Source organism: Talpa occidentalis, unplaced genomic scaffold, assembly GCF_014898055.3.
Source record: "Talpa occidentalis isolate TD23 unplaced genomic scaffold, MPIMG_talOcc4v2.1, whole genome shotgun sequence".
NCBI classification, from domain to species: Eukaryota; Metazoa; Chordata; class Mammalia; order Eulipotyphla; family Talpidae; genus Talpa; species Talpa occidentalis.
The window spans coordinates 131,601,938-131,621,745 of NW_026555331.1; positions in this window are offsets into that span (position 1 = coordinate 131,601,938).

Here is a 19,808-nt window from a genome sequence, read left to right on the forward strand (position 1 = left end):
GTGAATGATTGATAACTATTGGATACAATTGTTCACATATATAATTTAAACTGATGCATGTTACATACTCTTTAAACTTAATGAATGAGAAGAGCAAAAATCAATTTATCAATACCAACATTTGTGCAAAAGATCTCTGAAATTAATACCGACATACTTTTTAGGAGTAGCTGATGTTATCTATTAGGAATCCAGACATTTTGCCTTGCAGCCTGTAAGTATTGACAAGGAATTATGTTAAAAAATAGACTCAATATTATTTAACTCTACAGTCTACAAAACTATTATTTTGCATACAATATAGAAGAATATGGTAACAAAGAATGATTATTTGGTGATATTCCTTTCTGGATACATTAGCTTTCTACTGCTGCTGTAACAAGTTACCACAAATTTAGCAACTGAAAACAACACCAATTTATGAGCTCACAATCTATAGATCAGAAATTGGATTACTGAGCATGGCAGACAAGGGTTTTTTTGCTCAGAATTTCATAAGATAGAAATCAATGGCCTATAGGTGTTACTATAGTTGGTTCATACAGAGCATGATTATTGAACACCACATGTTGAAAGAGGGGTAAGTGTTTATTATGGAGGTGATAGAAGCTTAAGCTCATATGTATCACCCTGAAGAAGGTGGACTAAGGGTTTTTATAGGGAAGGATACATGTTTGTGTCTGGGAAAGGAATATTAGTTATTTAGGGAAAGTGTACAAATCAGCAAAGGATTTCAGGACCTAGACATTTTGGCATCAGGAGATTTGTTTTTTTTTTTTAAGATTTATTTATTTGTGCATATAAGAACTGGGTACAAGCCAGAGGTGTGGGGTGTGAGAGGACTCACCAGAGACAGAGTGGATAACAGAACAGGCAGACTGAATGAAATACACTGCTGAGGGGAGCAGGGGGTGAGTCAGGAGAGGTCTGCTGTGCATGTGGGTAGCACCCTGGCCAGTGATTGAACCCATGCTGCAGTGGCCGCAGACAACCTCACAGGCTGCACCTCAACCCCTTGTGCCACCAGGGAGGCCCCAAAGGAGGGTTGTTTTTCTCGACAACTGCAGGATCAGTCATATGGGTTTCCTCAGTGAATGTCTTGGGATCTGGAAACAGAAGTTAAAGATCTTAACATATAGCTTGCAGTAGTAAATTCATTTGCCTAGTACTTTATTTTTTGTGTTTTTATAGCATAGGCACCATCTCATCTGGACCTATGGTCTTCTAAGTTTATTCAGATTGTTGCCATCATTCAGTTGCTTAACTCAATTTCCCTTAGGAGGAAAGAATTGTCTCCTTCATCTTCAAAACTAGGGGAGATTTCCTTACATTGCTGAATCACTAACATACTTTGGGTCTCTGACTTCCCAAATCTATGATCTCTAGACCAACATTTGAGGGAACTGGGTTATTAGATCAAGAGTTGCCTAGATAGGCATTTTGCTTGAAAGAGGTGAGGGCACTGCTAGAAATGATTATTGCCTTGGTTATTGGCCATTGCCTTGGACAGAAAATATACAAAAACTGAGGTAGCCCCAACCAGCCCAGCACCAAGAATTTATGCAGAACTTCACAGGTTGCAGAAAAGAAATGCACTTGACTGTCTGCAAAAAGGGTAGGTAATTGAGTTTAATCTCAAAGGAAAAGAAATGCAATCTGGGGGGGCCTCCCTGGTGGTGCAAGGGGATAAGCACCTCACTGTGAAGCAATTTGCAGCCTCTGCAGCAGGAGTTGGATCTCCTGCCAGGGAGCTACCCACATGGCACAGCAGACCTCTCCTGACTTGTCCGCTGCTCCCCTCAGCAATGTATTTCAGTTAGTCTGCCTGTTCTGTTCCCCACTCTGTTTCTGGTCACCCCCTGCATCTCTGGCCTATACCTCAGCTCTCGTATGCATAAATTAATAAATCTTAAAAAAAAAGTTGCCTAGGTAATATCCTTTTCTTAAAGTCCACTGTGACATGTAGGTAATTTTGTCATGGGAGTAAAATCCATGAAATTCATAGTATCTGGAATTATTCAGATTACATGCACCAGGAGATACTGATCTTAGGAGATCATTTTAGAGTTCTGTTTATTTGTTTGTAATGCAACCTATTTAAAACACTTGATCTTTTTCCTACCAATAAAAATAATAATAATTCATTACATTCAAGATAAATATTTATTTATTTATTTATTTTTAATAGAGGCATGTTTTATTTATTTATTTATTTATTATTTATTTGTTTGTTTGTTTTTTGTTTACACATGCACTGGGTACAGTCAGAAGCATGGGAGGGTGAGAGAATTCACCAGAGCCAGAGCGGGGAGCAGAGCAGGCAGAAGGACCGAAGTACACTGCTGAGGGGAGCAGCGGGCGGCAGGAGAGTTCTGCGCGCCATGTGGGACCCTCCTCCGGTGGCCGGGGAGCAGCCGGGGATCGAACCGGCACCGCAGAGGCCGCGGGCAGCTTCGCAACCCAGCGCTCAACCGCTGCGCCACCGGGGAGGCCCTCAAGATAAATATTTAAAGAAAAGCTTTACCCTTTACTTTATGAATTATTTTACTAGGATTCATAGGGGGTTATAAATATATATTTTGTAGATAATTCTGTCCTAGGGAAACTTTAGGATTTGTATGGTTTTATAAGTGAATGGAAAAGGGGTACAGTTGGAGTTGCAAGATAAATGTGCCTTGTATTGCAAGTATGCAGGATAACTAACTTCATAGTCATGAAAAAATCTGTATTAATTGTTTCTGAACATTTATACTAACTATCATACATGACATTGTCTCTTTTTAATAATTCAGAGTATGGTTAGAATTTATATTTGTATCTAGAGAACTGCTCATATCTTTAAAAGTAATATACCATGTTGTTAAGATGGTATGCCATATATTTTTCTTGTCATCCTAAATTAGGCAACTTCAATTTCTATGTTCAAACTATATGCTTATTATTATATTCTGTCTAGAAAACCATCCCTCTCATCACTTCTTTTACTGAGCTAGTTCTATACCATTTATACCAGTTTATCTCATTAATATGCTCTGGAGTCATGTTCAGAATTATTTGGGTGGAAAATTAAAATGGGCATAAATTATTTATAGTTCCTCCCATTAAAAGAGGGATACTATTCGTTGACCTTGGGACTTGCTTTGATCAATAAAAGTTCAAGAAATGAATTTTGTGTGAGTTTTGAAGAAGGACTCAAGAAGCATTATGTTTCTGCTCTCAAATCTTAGATACGTGATTTAATAGAAGAAGACCACATGGAGAGAGAAGTCCACCTAGAGCTGCATAAGGTCATCCAGTGTTTTCAGTTGCCAGCTAACCCAATTATTAATAAAAGCTCACTTGCAACCATGTGTTTAATTTTAATAATTTGAATTAGTTATATTCAAACTAAATCATATTTTGTCACCTGGATGCTGTGACATTGGTCTCCACAAAAGGGTCAGATAGGCTTTTCTCAATATACTTAGCACACCTCTTCCACTCCAATAAGTGTCAGCTTGGTATGGGTGTGTGAGATTGATGGAGGCCTTGGGAGCCTCCAGAAGTCATTATTTAGAGAATGCAGATTATTTTAAGTTAAGAACACTAACACTGTTAACAACAGTGATGCTAGAAAAAGCTCGTAGTCCTTTTGCTCTTTTTCCTAATCAAAGACTCAATTACTATTCCCCTTTTTTATGAACTAAAGAATATATTTGGGGGTGGGGTGTAATCCAGGTGTAAATTTATCAGTGAATATGTCCTCCCTAACTGATAAACTCATAGTTTTCTTTCAGAGTAAAAGGATAAGGTCATCTCTTTAACATTTGACATCTCCCCTATTCTCTCTCCTTGATGGCCCAAGCCCATTTAAATAGGGTATGTAATCCTGGTCAGCTCCATTTTACTTTAGAACTTACAATCTTGTAAATTATCCATATATATGTTATTAAATTTTGCCTTCTTTCCTTCTAATCTGTCTAATGCTAATTCATTCATCAATAAAGTCTCTGTAGAACCTACATATGGGTGGGGAATTTTCCCCCGTACTCCAACAGGGGGAAAGTCATTCATAGCTAGCTAGCTAGCTAGCTAGCTAGCTAGCTAGCTAGCTAGCTAGATAGATAGATAGATAGATAGATAGATAGATAGATAGATAGATAGATAGATAGATAGATAGATATCTCAAATATATTTCATAAGCAAAATTTGTTCAATGTATAAAGAAGGATTTGTAGTTTGGGTTAGTCAGTCAGATTTCCAGGAACAATATATTAGCAAAGGAATATAGCAGTTTGTTAAGGGGATGAAATACTGAAATAGTAAGCTTTGTTTACAATCTTGACTTGTAACTATAAGGAACTGAATAAATTATTTAGCCCTTTTGATCCTTGCTTTTCTCATCAGTAAAATGTAGATGACCAAATTAGAGATTCACTGGAAATTTGGTTAAAATACATAACTCCATTTAAGAATTTTCTATTGCCGTGTAACACATTTTCCCACATTAAGCTTAAAATAACACACTTTGCTGTGTAACACATTTTCACACAGTTAGTTTAAAATAACATACATTTATTTTCTCTGTTCATGTGGGTTAGAGTCTGTCCATGGTTTAGGCTGAGTTCTCTGAGTCAGGTTCCCATCAGGCTGCAATCCAGATGTCAGCAAGTGCTCTAGTCTTAACAGAGGTTCGATAAGAGAAAGAATCTTCCAGTCTCTCTGATTATTAGCAGCATTCATTTCCTTTTTGACTGCAGGACTGAGGTTTTTAGTTTCTTGCTGATAGCCATGCTCAACTACTGGAAACCTCTTTATGTTCTTTGTAGACTTCTGTAGTATGGTCATTTAATTCACAATAACAAGCAAATTTAGTAGCAGGAAGGAGTCTTCTACAAGATACTATAATTGCAAGAAAGCTAGCACATCATCTTTTCCACATTATATTGGTTATAAGTTAGTTACCTTCTCACTTATGCTAAAGTGGAGAGGATTATTCAAGGGTGCAAATATCAAAAATCAAGAATCACTGAGGGTATTGGGAGAAAGAAAATCATCCTGCAATCCTCTGGGTTTTTCTAGGCTGGCAAATAAGCAAATAAGCATCAGGTATACTGATAAGAGAAAAAGGCATAAAGAAGTTTAATAATAACATGTATACCTCTTCTATACATAGAAGAGATCCAACATGAGTAACTTGCCTATATGACTTCAGATGCCATTTAAAAGAATAGAGATGAGATTCTAATTAGGATATTTGCTGGGGAAACAAAGGTACTTCTAAGTCTTCTGGAATACCCTTAGAGACATAAACTTCAAAAGGAACTTCCATCTACCCCTTAGAGACACACCAATAAACCTCTTGCCAAAGTCATGCTTTGGGGTGGCTTCCCTACAAAGGTCCTAAGGATTTTTCTACTAAGTGTGGAACAGACTAAGTATAGAATGAAGGTTATATCTAACATACTTACATTGTTATAAGTATTACAACAACAAAATATGGCCAGCATAGTCATAATTTATCTGTTTTCCTCTTGTGATTCTTAAAGCTCATATATGCCAAGATATATTTATCACTAACCAATAAAATTTTTTCAAATGGAAAGAATACTAGAATTAAGACAGATTAAAATATATGTGACTTGAACCAGTTGTCATGATAATCAGAAGCTTACTTACATGATAGTGTGGGGTTTACTCAAAATCTAGAATTTGGAATTCCTAAAGCATGTACGTACCTAAGGTAATATATTTAATTAGAGCTAAAATTCATTGGTCATTCTGGTTAAGTTTAAGTTAATATATGACTCTTGCCGTTATCTTAAAAAAAGATTACATTAGTTTTCAAAATATCGGTCCCACATGGCAAGATGACTAAAAATCTGATAAATGGTTACAAAGGGCTTAACTTTTTTTTTTCAGAATCACTTCTGAGTATTTTATCTGTTTCAGCTTTTAGCATACCTTGTCTGAGAATGGTCTTCATTTAGTGATTTTTTAAGCAGGTTTGAAAAACAATGCTCAATTTATTTCTAAGTAAATGGCATAATTTTCTCTATTTGCAGTTGTTATTTTATTTTAATATATATTTAAATAAGAAACGTTTTATTGTTGCTTTATTATTTAATCCTTTAATTTAGGATTAATATCTTTCTCATTAAATATATTCTAAATGGGGAAAAAAATCTCATTAGGGAATTTAATAGGGAAATACACAGGAAAAAAATTACCCACATTACCCAAAGTAGTAATACTCAGAACATTAAAGGAGTTGAATAAAAATTTGTTAAAAATATGATCATTTTTTTCTTCCCAGTACTGAAAACCTCCAAAAGTTATAGATATTTTTACACACTGATTATTTTATTGTAGTTTCAAATGAAACCCATAGCAGCACATCTATGGTTTCCTATGGAATAGCTGATTCATTTTGATGATATAGAACTTTTATAGTGAGAAATGTGTGGGGAAAGGAGTATCACCATTTCTAAATGAAATGGAAAAAATATCTTAAAGTACAATTTTCTGTGTTATAAATGTCACACTTGTTATAGAGATGTAGCTTATTAACATTTTACTAAATTCATTAATGCGAATCTTTAAATTGATTTTCAAGCCAAAGAAAATTATTATATTAGTAGCTAAATTATTGGTGACTGTTATCAAACTCATGAGGTCATGTTGCTCATGCTCAGTAACATGAGATTGTTCTCACAGATGAAGCCCTTTATTAATATGTGATGCCACCATCTTCTCCAGGAGTGAGTGAAAGAAGGCTATGTATGAAGGAGATGGATACAATGATGTGTGGGCATGAGGTGGGTTTCCTCATTCTCAGGGCCAGGAAGTCATCGGGCAGTCTATAGGCAGTCAGCCACAGGATTATGGATGACCTTCCTGGAATAGGTGCTCTCTTCTGTGTTATCAGTTTAAAATGACCCAAAGGTGCCCTTTCTTCAGCATTAAGCGACCCATTCATGGCCCTGTGGAGTATAACACATTAAACTACTAGATTGAAGGTTGAGACAGGTCTTGGGAGTCTCAGGTTGACACTAGGCTCAGTCAGGCTCAACCACATAACCATGACCACTTTCTTTTCAGAGGATTCAGGTATGACCTCAAGAGATACTGAAGTAAAAAAAAAAAATGATGCAATCTTCACTTTCTAACCAAAATTTTAATAATAGGGAAAATTAATAGATTTCATAAAACTTGAATGTGAAAATATAAGATGTGCAAGTGGGATATCAACTACTTAATATTCACATGTTAAGAATATTATTAGAAACATGTGAAAAGCTGTTAGTTTGAATAATGTAATTTGTTATATATGAGCATGTTGACTGAGTTCCTAAGAGCTCATTTTAACTTCCATAAAACTGGACTTTTCAGACTGTTGTTGGAGCACAAAAATAAATCATCCAGTACCCTTTTGAGTTCTTCCTAACTTGGCTGAGTAATCAAAACAGCATAAAATGGGTTAGTAAAAGGAAAACCATTCAATTTAGTAATAAGCACATGGAGAATTCACAAGGTTATTTTCACTTGTGCAAGAACAGTTGCTTCTCCTAGGCTTCAGGGCCCTCATTGCTCAAAAGCAAAACAAGCTTCATTCTTTACCTAATGGTGATAAATCTCCCAAAGCTCACAGAGCCTTGATTGACTTCGAGCTGCCATGCCAGGTTGGTAGAAGGCCTTCTCTGGGCCTGGGGATAGAGGGGTATGGCTACTGACCACTATACTTATTACAGGGCAGGGAGAGGGGCACCACAGACCCCCCCCCAAACCTTCCTGCTCTAAATAGGTTCTGCCATCCGCTGCATCAACATAAAGCATATGAGACTTCAATGGGAAGGAACTTTAATACATTTAGGAAACAATACAGGAAAGAAAAAGAATATAGTTTCTAAATCAAGCACCCAAAGTTACCCATCCCCTCATGGGTAAAAGTCCACCCAAGCAGGAATGGCCCAGAGAAAGGCCCCAAAGCCTGCCACAAGTCTAAAGCATCTTCCAGTGGGGACCCATAGAAAAGGATCAGAAGCAACCAAACAAGCCTGGAAGGAAAAGAGCAAACTCAAAATCAAGACAAAAACCGCCACTGTCACCTCCCCACAGGTCTCTCACCCACATCTGTTTCAACCAGTCTCCAACCAAAAGACAAGCGCTTGTGTCTCTCTGCTCCATGTGCCTCCTCCAGGTCTCCTTCTGGCTCTCCATTTTGCTTCCTTCCTTCCTCAGTCTCCTCTGCAACTTCTTCTTTCCCTGCTCAGCTCCACCCTCCTTTTGGGTGGGGCAGGAAACCTGGAACCTCCCCCTTTCCTGGGGACCACCCTGTTACATACTGACTACTGTAATTTGACATAAAGTGGATATGTTGCGTGGTTTAGCATCTGTATTAAATAAGTAGATATGAAACTTATGTTCCTTTGTCTTCAGATCCCTACACTATAAAATTTTAAGAGTTCCCTTTTAAGGTTTATTTTTACAGAATGGCTGCCCTGAGTTTGACTCTAGGCCACATGTTCCCTTCATGGTGCCCCAGAACCTACTGCTAGTAGAACTTGCTGGCCAGCAGAGCTGGTAGGGCCAAAGCTAAGCCTGCTTCTGCCAGCACAGAGCTAAAGGTAGGGGAGCCTGGGCCCAGGGGTCAGGGATCCCAGCACACAGAGCAGTGAGTCCAGTGCTTCCTAACAGTTGATCAATATAAAGACCACTTATAAATGAAATGGAGATGGATCTCCTAAATAGAATCATTCAGATGGTATTTCATATTCACACATTTATTAAGTTTTTCAGGTTTGTGAAAGCAGAGATTTCACACAATATTTCAACATAACAATATTGAAGAGAGATGACTTTGATCAAATAATATCTTTCTAACAGTCAAATTAGCCAGGAAGTGCTCTGCATGCTCACAGGAAAAATTGGGTCACAGAAATTTTGCAAAACTTTTCTTTTATCAATTAGATCATGTCAACTGTCTCACAAGTAAAGGCTTTCTGGAAGTAAGTTAATTTGCACATATGGTCAAAACTCTTACTTTTGTAGTATGTAAAAATTAGCTCTGCTCTGGGAAAACACTCATCACTTCAAAATATACAAGTTATGCACATATGGACACAAGTCATATTTCTGTAGCAACATTTTCACTTAAGATATACATACTATCTATTTGTACCAACTGATAATATAAACAGCCTAAGTTTAACCGTCACTGTTAAGTTAAGCTTAGAGATATAAGTAATGAAAGCATGTTGGAAAGTTTAACAAAACACTCATAACCAGGTAGAGGCCACACTGTGGTAGATAAAGTGTATCTTGAGAATTCAGATGAGAATTCAGTTATCCAACAAGGAGGCTAATTGTAACAGATGGAAGATAATAAAGAAAAATGATACCTTAGCCACGAAACTAGACCTCACATGTTAAACTAGACCTCTAACAACAGAAAGAAACTCAAGTAAAGCAGTCATTCATTTGAACTGCAATGCAACAGGATTGCACATCCTTTGAAGCTTCCCAACAAACTGTAATAGTAATGTGAGTTGTTAGCTCTTTTCTACATGTTTTCTGCCTCTCCTTCCATTATAAACTATCTCCTAATTTCTCATATTTAAATTATCAAGCATTTGTAGAGATTTTAGGCAATACAATCTCATGATCTGTGAATATGAGAGTTCTGTGAGTTTTCATGTCCCAGCAACAAAGTAATTTCCATGAAGGCACAGGCATTGTCTTGTTCACAGCTTCCTTGTGCTAACACAGAGTACACAATCAGTAAATATAAGTTGAACAACATAACTCTTAAAATCACTGACTGATTAGCTCTGCTAAAAAGTCCAAATATGAGAATGTAAAGAAAATATTGAATACTTCCTTGAGTAGTTTTGCTATGACACAGAATAAAAATGGTAAGTGACTAGAGAGAGTTGAATCTTGAATTAAAGAGTATCACAACATTTAGTATGTCTTCAAAACTGTCCACACAAAAGAGAAAACTTGTAATGGAGTGTAGTAACTCATTACAGTCTCCTATAAAATTATTTGACAGGAAGGATGAAATCCTACAACTCAAGGTTTCAACACTTGAGTTTCAAATAATATGGCATCATACCATTGCCTCCCTACAGACACACATAATGTTAGTCTAAACATCATTATTTATACACATTCATATGTATTTCAGAAATGTTGGTTGCTTCAGTGTAGGACAATTATGGATACAACTTTTATAAAAATTTATTTCCAACTTTTTGTGTGTACATAAATTTTCATGTCTACTGGGTAAATATGTAGGAGTAATAAGTATGATAGTATATATATATAAAATCCTTGCTGGAATTTTGACTAGAAATGCATTGAATATGTAAATCAAATGAAGAGCACTTAACAGTTTAACAATACTGATTCTTCCAAATGATAATCGTAAGTGATCTCTGTTTATTTGAATCTTCTTTGATTTCTTTCATTAATGCTTCTAGTTTTCTAAATATAAGTCCTGCTCAACTGTTATGTTTATACCTAAGTACTTGCTTTTTGAGTGCTTTATGCATACTATTGATTTTTGCTTTCACATTTTGAATGTCCATTCCCAGTAGAAAGTTAAACTATCAACATTGCTTATTGTCATGTTGATAAACCTCCTTATTCTAGAAATGTTTTTCTTTGCATATTCTTTGAGAATTTCTGCATAGATAATCATGTCAATAAAGAGAGTTCATTTTTCTGTTTCATATATAGATGTAACTTTTTTCTTTATTTATTGCACTTGCTAAGATTTCCAACAGAATGTTGAAAAGGAGTAAGTAAATTACCATATATATCATATATACACACACATACATATATGTAAATAAACTTCCCATATGTATATGTTTCTTTCTGTTGGATTCATCATTGACACAGGAATATTGAACCTCCATTAAGTATTATGTTAGCTAGAGGTTTTCAATCTTTGCCATTTATTAGGCTACCTATAATACATTTTAAGTTATGTGTAATTTCAGACTATTTAAAACTTGTTTGTATATTTACTTGTATAATTTAGTAAGCCCCGTTATAATCACAGTAGGCTTTACAATCACACTCTATCATTACAGTCATATATGGCAAGTCAAGTAAAAATAAACACATCTGAATAAAAGTTCTGAATGATGGATGACTACATTTTACCAAAATTACCACTTAGCCCATTTAGAAGTTAAGAACTTTAATCTTTAGCTGAGGTCAAAGCTGGTCTTCACTCCAGAGATGACTACTTCCTATAGTGTCTTAGCACAAAAGAAGGATGGCTTCTGTAACAAATTTGAAATAATTGAGCCAACAAATAAAATGTAACATATATGAATTTAAAAATTGTAATTAGTTTAGATATAGCATTTAAGATCTCCAGCACAAACTAAGTATTTTGAACAGAACAATTTTACTGCTTCAGGAAGTGCCTTAACAACTTTCATGTATGGCCCTCAATATAGCAACTCTAGCTTATCAAGATATTATCACAAAAACAAGCACAGGGCCTCCCCAGGTGGCGCAGCGGTTGATTGCTGGGCTGTGAAGCTGCCACAGCCTCTGCAGCACTGGTTCGATCCCCAGCCACCGGCGAGGGACCCACATGGCATGCAGACCTCTTCTGCCATGCCCGCTGCTCCCCCAGCAGTGTATTTCATCGGTCTGTCTGTTCTGTTCCCCACTCTGGCTCTGGTGAATTCTCTCACCCTCCTGTGCTTCTGACTGTACCCAGTGCTTGTATAAATAAATAAATAAATAAATCTTTAAAAAAAATTAATAAATGGCTACTTTCTCATTCTTAAAAAAAAAAAAGCACAATGTGCAGTTGTACTTGTTTTTTTTCCAATTAATGCTAACATAACATTTTAAAATTAATATAAACATCTAGTAACCAATTATAATGTTTGTCTTCAAGCATTTTTGTTGATATGGTAGATTTAGAGTGCCATTAACCAGTATTGTTTGGATTTATAAATGTAAAGATTATTTTTTTAATTAAAAACATTTTTGTGGTCCAATATCAAGAAGTAAAACTGAATATATTTTTTAAAAAGTCAAATAACCTATCCTCAAATAGCAACATGGTTAGAGATTCTATATCCATATTTTATTTGTGACTTCAGTGACATATATTTCCTATATTCTGTGATTCAGATGTGCTTATGGGTTCTCATATATCTTCAGCATAATACAGGTACTTTGTACAACATTGACCCAGAAATTGGATGAGATCCCAGCCTCAAATATTTCAGGATTGCTACAGGTTACAAAAAGATTCCTTAAGATGTGTAAGTCCTTTGGGGAAAATTGCTCACACTTAAATTCCCATTTAATTTTCTCAAAGTGTTGTCTTTCTATGCTGCAATATAAAACAGCAAAAAGGTAACTTTTATTTTTCTAAATAAACACCTTCTCTGAATATGAGTATTTCTGGCATTGCTAAAGCATTGAATCTCTCATTTCATTTTGCTTAAAGTCTCCTTGTTCACAGCTGTGATTAAATTATGCATGAACTTACTAATTCTGTTTGTCTCCATTTGATCACTGTTTATTCAGAATTCTCACTATTTTTTTCATATTTTTGTTTTTAAAAATATTCATTTTATTTTATATATATATACAAGAACTGGGGTATAGGCCAGAGGTGCCAGGTATGAGAAGATTCACCAGAGACAGAGTGGGGAGCATAACAAAAAGATCTACTGAAATACACTGCTGAGGGGAGCAATGGGTAAGACAAGAGAGGTCTGCTGCACCATGTGGGTCAGCTCCCTCACCAGGGATCCAACTCATGCTGCAGTGGCTGGCGATAGCTTAATAGTGGTGAGACAACCCCTGGCACCAGGGAGGCCCCTATTTTTTCATATCTTTATATACTTCCAAACTACTAATTATTACACACACCAAAAATGTTAATCTTCTAGGAATTATCCATGCAATTTCTCATATTTTGTGCATCCACTTTCTTAAATATAGTCACTCCTACTACATATATATTCAAATTCTTTCAGAAAGCATCACTGTATGTAAAGTACCCACACAGGAACAATAGGTACTATTATCTATCACAGAACTACACAATTACACCACATTTGTGACCCACTTCCAACTGTTTATTTTAACCATTTATACATACATTACCCATCCTATTATTTCCCACAACAGTATTCTTCATGTACAGTTACCCGAATTGCATAATATATTCTGCTATCTCTGTTGTTACACAAATATTATGTATGTACAGATAGGCTAGATGTTTTATGTAGTTCATGATAAAAAGAGCCATAATATACTATGAAAAAGTGAGTCTAATATATAGAGAATTGTGGCAGATGCTTTGTTTAAATAACCCTTTATTTCTACAGCAGAGGGAATTCAATCACATGCCGCGATTATAATTATCTTATTTTTTTTTTTGTAAAAGCAAGAAAATACTTTAAAATTTCTTAGCCCTGATAATTATATATCATATATCCTTGTCCTGGAACTAATAAAATTTAGTCCAGTACTCTTTGCCACCTCTCTGTGCTGTCAGTTGATCAGAACTAGATTATTGTCTATTGCTAAGAATAAGAAGTTGGGCCTCCCTGTGGCTCAAAGGATTAAGCACAGTGCAGTGGAGCTGTCCACAACCTCTACAGCACATATTCAATCCCCAGCCAGCCAGGAAGCTACCCACGTGGCACAGCAGACCTCTCCTGTCTCGCCTGCTGCTCCCCTCAGCAGTGTATTTCAGTCAGTCGGCCTGTTCTGTTCCCACTCTGTCTCTGGTGAATCCTTTCACCCTCCACAACTCTGGCCTATACCCCAGTTCTGTATGCATAAATAAATAAATATATTTTTAAAAAAGAATAAGAAGTTCTTCCACAGATACTGGTATCTTAATATTTCAGTTGGGAAAAAAAAAATCCTCTTCCCCCATTAAAACAATGAACATGTCTATGATTCAAGTTACCTTTGGATGAAATAAAATTGATGGGGTTTTTTTGAACTACATTACATGTTTTAGCAAATAATTATTATTTATATGTATATAGTTTTCTAATTTTCATTCTTGATATACAGCAACCAAAATTTCACTGCATATGGTATTTTACTAGAAGAAGCACATCATTTAAGAGAGTAAATATGCAAGTTGTTTTGCTGATAATACTCTTTGTGATGAATTCCTCCATTTTTGTCAGTCATTTTGACCACAGAATCACTTTGGAATGTGGTATTAGAGAAAAACTTTCCAATGTCCCCATTTATTTCATCTTCTAGGTTTGTTACTCATAACCCGGTGTCCATCAAAATCTGAGTACAACATACTTCTGACATTACTCATCTCTAACAGTGTTCCTATCCTAGGAATTCTGTAACTACTTCTCACTAACACTATATCACCTTTAGGTATTATGAGCATTTCTCTAAAAGTAAATAATGATATAGTAGTATATTATACCCCAGAAGTCTAATAAATGCTTTTAGGTTTGGATTAAAATCATTTTCATTGGAATTTGTCTTATAGGCTGTAAGATCTACTTCTCAGAGGAAATACAGAATCACCAGAAGTGATCAAGGGCATAGATTTTATCTTGAGGCCTCAAAGCATTTTCACCATTAGTCAGTGTCAAGTAAAATACTGTAGTAGAACAGAGAAGAGGGGAATTTAGTGCTTTAATGTTGTAATAATATACTATAAATATCCCACTTACCAATATTTTTCTTATCTCTGAAATCTAAAATAGATAAAATTGCCTTCCTATACTATTAATGCCATCACTACTGTATATTGATGTTGTCACTTATACATTGAAAGCATTTATGCTTTCTAGTGTTCAAGGAACAAAGTTGTGAGCAAGGGATACAACCTCAAATAAATTACTTATTTGCCTTCTAGAATCTATAAGTCTATTCATGAATATAATTGCTAAAAATGATAAAAAACTAACTTACTTCCACAAGGACTATGAGAGATTATCAAGAGATCACTTGATTTGACCTTAATAGTATAGAGACATCAAAAGATCTGAGAGAAGAAAAACAATGTGGTTCCAGTTTTATACATGAACTATATTGGGGTTTTTAATAATTTTACAGATATTTAAATATTTTATGTATTTGAAACAATACTATTTGTATGTGTGTATTTATTTGGCTCTCAGCTGTGTTTTTTTATATTTTTTTCAGATTTTTGTTTTATTACTTTTTTAATTTTATATATTTTTACATCATTTTCCATTTTTGCACAATGTATGTATTTTCATCCTGGTTTTTCTCAGCTGTGTTTTAATCCATGTAAGGTTACAGCAGTAACTGCTATGCCAAGCCAGCTGGTTGTTGATTTTTAGATTAGCGGTGAGTAGCATATTGTCATCTCTCTCCTCCTCTCTCTCGCTCTGCTTCTCTCCTCCTCCTTCTGTCGTTCTCTCTCTTCACCTCACCTCTTCTCTTTCCCTCTCCCCTTCTTCTCTCCCTACCCTTCTCCCTCTCTCTTTCACTTTTCTTGTCCTGCTATCTTTCAAATGAAGAATCTATTGTATTCCTACTGCTCTTTGAGCTATTGGGGATTCATCAAGGCATCACTCAAGATTTCTCTCTGAAAAGTTTATTGATTTTGGTCATTTATGGTATCAAAACCAACATATTTAGAGGTCCATTTCTTGAAAAGAACAAATAAAACAAAAACTGCATGAGCTAAGGTGATATGGCTTAATTTTTTAATCCTACTTTCTGGTACTACTTTAATTATTTTTTTTAATTTTTTTAAACTTTAAAGAATTTCTTTCAACTTCACTCAATTATTTTTCATCAGATGTCTTTCCCAGTGTTACTCAAAATACTTATATTGGAATGTTACCATTTTGTTAAACTTACGAGACTGAATTTTTGGTTAAAGGTTTTGACTGCTTTAAAAGTTAAATTTTTAATATTTTGCATTGTAATACAAAGTTTTTTGTACTTTTTCCATTGGAATGATTTTCAAGTTTCTGCAAAATAGGTAATTGTAAATTTAAAGCATTAAGCAATTTTTTAATATTATTTTAATTCTGACGGTGACCTTGAATGCTTTAATCAAAGGCATATTTCACATTATGTGATGGTGGTTCTTTGGTTCTTTCAGAGTGATATATATACTTTCAAATTGTATCTTGCAATTAACCAATTTTAAGTTCTTTAAGTGTCAAGCACAAATAACAGCCAGCCGGGGGTTGCGGGGAGGGCAGGTAATGAAACATAGAATAAAAAGTATCCATCTAGGACCAAACCCTCTGTGACCAGAGATATATGTCTATCTATATCTGACATAAATTGATCAATTGAGTTAAACTATCTAGACATTATATTTTTAGAAGTGCTTCTTTCTCTTTGTGAATAATATATATCCATTGAGATTTTCCAGGAAAAAAACAAGGCTTATACTACACTAATAATGTTCTTTTCCTCTGTACTCTTTTGGTACTTTAATTTATTAAGCAGTTCCTTATAAAGTTTTGATAAGCCAAATCCAAAATTATGACGTAATGTTTTGTGTACTCTCTCTTAACCTCTTCTCTACTTTCTTAATTTAATAGCTTCTTTTCAAAATCATTCTATGAATTGCTTCCTGCTTTACCTGTGACTTTTTGCAGTAATACATATAATATTCACAGAAAATTTTAGAAAGATAATTAAGCCAAATATATGTATCCAATTAAATTTGAACACTAAAGCATAACCATTGATTCATATTAGTTTATGATTAAAGATTATGACAATTAAAGTAGGTAAGTTCATTTCTGAATTGGGTCATCCATCAATTGATAATATACATTGAAACTCTTTTGAAAATCAGTTTAGTAAATGTTTCTCAGTCATAGATATAGCCATAAAGTTTCACCCCAATTTCTTCATAACAATTTGTTCAAAATAAACAATTAAATGAAAAATATTATACACATGAAATTATCCATTACACATTGTTAAACCTATAATAAAAATTACAAATGCATTTTTGTTTAATTTTGGCTCATTGAATTGGCAATCTAATGCACCCTTTTCAATGTAAATACTATTATCATTACCTTGAAAGTTATAACTATGAAGATGATTGCTAACACAAAATGTTTAGTATAACCAACACAATTACAACTGTGTTTTGAATGCGACAGTACAAAATTATAGTGTTAGCACTATAAAAAAATTAAAAATGCAGGCTTATCTCAGGTATTGTGATTATAAAATAGTTGTTACTATTCTTTCTTTAACATTTTAATGTATTTTAGTTTAGTTGATGTACATTAACACCATGTATGCAAAAAAAAATGAAATCAGAGATAAAAATATTCCTAGCCCATGTGTCTGTTCTGTAAGTTCAGAATAAGCTCCTTTATAGCTCTATACTAATAATGACAAGGGCAGAAATTAATTTTAATTGACATGTTTTCTTAAATTTAATTATTGACTACAGAATAGGCTAGAGTTCATAAAGACTTACTTCCATTAAGTGACAGAGGTAGACTTGGTACTCTTTCCAAAAATATAATTCTAGTTAGTACTACCATGATAAACAAACTTAAGGACAAATAGCTTGGTACAATAAAAGTCATTAAAGCATTTATTGATTAATTGATATTTAGATTTTCTTGCAGTCATGTGCATTTTCTATTTGCAGGACTTACTCCATTTAATTTATATTTTGATAACTAGTTAATCAGGTATTCTGAAAAGTTTTGTATAGATCTAAATTTAATTTCAAAAACACATGTTTATTTAAATGACAGAATTTTATAATCAAATTCAAAACACTATTTGAAATGGTGTTGCTTTTGCCTCATGAAAAGTAGTTATGGCTTCTTTGATTTCACAAAACTTAGTCTACAGGACTGTAACTATTTTTTTAATAAAATTTCACCAATTTGATTTTTTAAAGCTTCTAAGTCTTTTCTTCATGTATTATAAATGGGAAAGCTAGCAAGTTAATAATTTACTTACTATCTTCTCTAAATAAGCCATGTTTTAAGGAATTAAGCTAAATAAAGTTACCCCAATTCTCCAACTTGAGGGAATTAAGAAAGAAAAATGTATAGGTATCATTTCATTGTACACAGGTAGCAGTAGAGACAGAGAAATTATTCCTATGTGCTCAAAACACTGTAGCATAGAAACAATAGCAATTTATTTTTTCATAGTTCTAGAGAATAGGTGTCTAATATAAAGCTGTTATCAGCGTCAGTTTCTAATGAGAACTCTCTTCTGGCTTGTAGATAGTCACCTTTTTACTGTGACCTTACAGAACCTTTCCTCCTTTGGGGCAGGGATGGTGAAGGAGAGAGAGGGAGAAAGAGTGATGTATTGGGTGTCTCTCCCTCTTACAAGGACATGTCCTATTAAATTAAGACTTCACCCTTATGATGTCATTTAACCTTTGTTGTCTCCTTAGAGGCCCTGTCTCCCAAAACAGTCACATTGTGCATTAGGACTTCAAGATAGAATTTTGAGGTATACAATTCAATCCCTAACAGTGTGTGTGTGTGTGTGTGTGTGTGTGTTTGTGTGTTTTACCATTGCGCTGCTGATGAAAGAAAGATAGAAAGGCAATATACAAATTTTAGTGACATCTAAGGAAGGTATGACCACACCATACTTTCAATACTTGTCCCATTTCAAGCATCGTTGATATCCTATTAAGTAACCCTTATTACCATGACACTAATTGGAATAAGAAGGCAGTCATCATCAATGCAGATGGGTACATTATCATTTGATTTAGACCTCTGCCCAATTATATTGTCATTGCTATATTCTGGAAAAGCACTAGAGAAAGGAAACGTATGTGCTAGAATTCAGTAATTTTTTCTAATTGGCAAGGTGCAGTCCATCAAGCTTTTCTAATTCTACTAAAAAAAAGAATGATATCCTTACATCTCAACCAAAGAATTAAAGTTGAAAGCCTGTAACCTTAATTTTCTGGAAATGTTGCTATGATTTTTAATGTTAAAAGCAGATGTATTTTTACCGATAAAATGCCAATTTTAAGGAAGACAACTTTATCTTTAAAAAAGAATAATCACTAATGAAATTCTACCTTTTGCTCAAAAAAAAATAAATTGAAATAAGGACTATCTAAATTATAATTAGTTAAAATAAGTTTAAATTTATCCTGAAATCATTTTATTCTCAATGTAATTATTTTCAAATAATGAATTCCAATATCAAATTATACAAATGCTTTTTTAAGGAAAGGGCAATCAATTCACCCCCTACCAAACTACATGCTGTTATCTTAAAATTTCACATTGGCTTTTCTCCAAAATAATATGGACTATACTATTGAGAGCATTGACTGGCAGGGCATTTATTTAGGCCCAATTGATTTTTTTCACTTTGGAGTGGCCAACAGATATCTTGTCCATATTTGAATATGAACAGTTAAAGTATAATTCCTCCGACCTATAAAAAATTAAGTGATGTCAGCTGAACACCAGGAAAAGGATTTTTCATTTATGCTAACACAGCATTTTGTTAATTTTTTTATTATAGAATTTACCATATTAGATTCCATTTATTCTCTTTTTATATCTCATAGACTGCATTGTTTGAGGAAAGGTAGATGAAATTGGCACGAGGGGTAGACTCAATCAAAATGAACAGAAAATAAATTCTAAAATTTTACTATTATGATCTATTTTATCACCTCCTTATCTTGATGAAATACTCATCTGCATTATTACACAATTTTTCTCCTTCAAAATCTAAAAAACACTTACCTCCCAATTAAATCCAAACAATATGAAGAACTTTGTGTGTGCTGTACTTATCTGCTGTCCTTTCTGCTTCATTGTGAAGATAAA